Source organism: Cupressus sempervirens, chromosome 11 (genome assembly GCF_028749045.1).
Source record: "Cupressus sempervirens isolate cs-2001-9-10 chromosome 11, ASM2874904v1, whole genome shotgun sequence".
NCBI lineage: Eukaryota > Viridiplantae > Streptophyta > Pinopsida > Cupressales > Cupressaceae > Cupressus > Cupressus sempervirens.
In genome coordinates, this window is record NC_143128.1 from 532,919,397 (window position 1) to 532,921,473 (window position 2,077).

A 2,077-nucleotide genomic window follows, 5' to 3' on the forward strand; every position below is an offset into this window, starting at 1 on the left:
TGAGTAGGAAGGGATACTTCTTTATAATGCTCCATATGCCTTGCTCCAAGAGCTTGTTTCTTACATCTACAAAAGGGATGCCAATGCTTGGCCTCAGTACTACTCAACCAATACAAGAATTTTGGCATCCTCTTCTAAAAATGTTTCCTTAAAAACATTATGCAGAAGCATCAGAATGTATATTTGACTGCCTCCAAGGGTGAGAAGGGACACGAGGAAGCAGGTGGCAATATTCATGGACACGTGGTACCTCTTATTGTTTCTTAATAATTCATGGCCAAGGACCATGAATATAGCATGCTGGATAAAAGGACTTTGGGCATCTGACTTGCAAACCATGGCAAGGACATCGTCAGGAATCCTGCCCAAAAAAATTGAAGAGGATATTTAATGGTAGTTGCATTAAATTGTTTGGCATTCGCAATCTTTCATGTCATGTTTTTTCATATTCCTATTAATTTTCAAGTGTACAAAATGCCAAAAGTACTCGCATCAATGTCAGATAGTCAAAAGTTTCTAACATTGAGTACATTCCAATTAATGCCTTAATGGTTTTCGTGCCCACGTGTCTCTATTCCAAAGAATTTCATGCGAGTCGAGGTCTTTTCAAGTGAGTGGCCCCGAAATGCATCTTCAGTAATTGATCTCTAATTAATCAATGGTTGATAATACTATTGTATTAATAATACAAAACTTAAAAGTGATGGTAGCCAACTTGGTAATAGTGACATTGACGTAACGATGTAACAACATTATTAATAATAGACCTAAGATAGTACACAAGTTGAAACTTGAAGTGACTACTAATTCGCTTTCAAATTAAACAAATTTTCAATTTACTACTAAAGATTATCCAAGACCATTATCATTCATTTTCCTTCAAAAAAAGTGTTTTGACCATTATTAATTCATTTTTGGCAAGGGAGGAAATAACCATCATTTATTTATATGTCAGCAAGAAAAATATTAATTCGACACATTTTAAATTATTTTTGCTAGGGCAAGAAAAAAATTGCCAACATATAATATTTTATTTCGCTATATGGAACAAAAAAATTGCCCTCGACATTAAAATTTTCCTACCCACAAAATGTTGGATTTGCCAGCATTTTAAGTATTTTTTTCAGGAGGGGTTTCTTAAATTTATCATTGAACACAATTCAAATCGAACAAGTAAATCACTATTGATGATGTAATGAGTGACCAAATGAGGGATCATAAAATTTAGACTATTGACAATGCAACCAACAACCCTGTTGTATTTGATGGTCACTACTTTAGAGCGCACAGTACACTTGACAAGGCATTCTGGTTTTGCCGTTGTTCTTGCTTATATTGACTAGATGAAAAAATGGAGTTATACAGAGGCAAAATAAATTTTAATGTTTTTTTTTAAATAGTTGAGTGTGGAAGTGCAAGCGGGATTTTTTCTTTTAGGTTTGGATTCTTGTGCGGAAGATGCAAATCTTGTGTTTGATTTATATTGATGCATGAAAAATTGAGCTTTTTAAAATTGATGCACAAACTAGTTGTAAAGTTCTGCACTCAAGATACATTGAGGCAACAATGGGGAAATCTCCTTGGGTTACTCATACTTGGATTATTCTTTTATCATGCCAAGAAATTTTTTACTATTTAGTCTAAGTAATTTTCACTGGTTTAAGCTAAATGTCCATGCCACTATTTTAGATGGGGGGATCAAATTAAATATGAAAGAGATTTCCATTTGTAGGTCTAAGTTGTTCCCATGTCAAATGATAATTAATGAGAGTGCTTCATGGAAATCCAAACAAGATAGATGAATGTGGTCCATGAATTCCTAAATTTCCATAGCTCAAACATCAAACATTAAGCACATTCTGCACAATGTGCCTACTAATAATTCATTAAAATAGAAAAGACACAGTTGACCCCATGAAAAGGACATTTTATTCGCAAGTCAAATCTCAAGTCCAAGTATAGCTAATGCATTTTTGGAATTTTTGTTGCTCCTTTCCACTTATTTGATGGAAATTTGGTCTATCAAGAAGACAAATGCAGAGGATGTTAGGTTATATGAACATTCATGTCCACCTTT

General features: G+C 33.8%; 1 non-coding gene across 1 annotated transcript; it reads left to right on the forward strand.

The window, feature by feature from the left end:
- Positions 1 to 1,449: 1,449 nt before the first annotated feature.
- On the forward strand, positions 1,450 to 1,523 carry LOC149530726 (small nucleolar RNA SNORD36). The gene has a single exon (XR_016359384.1). It is a non-coding gene; the product is annotated as a small nucleolar RNA SNORD36 (small nucleolar RNA).
- The last annotated feature ends 554 nt before the right edge of the window (positions 1,524 to 2,077 follow it).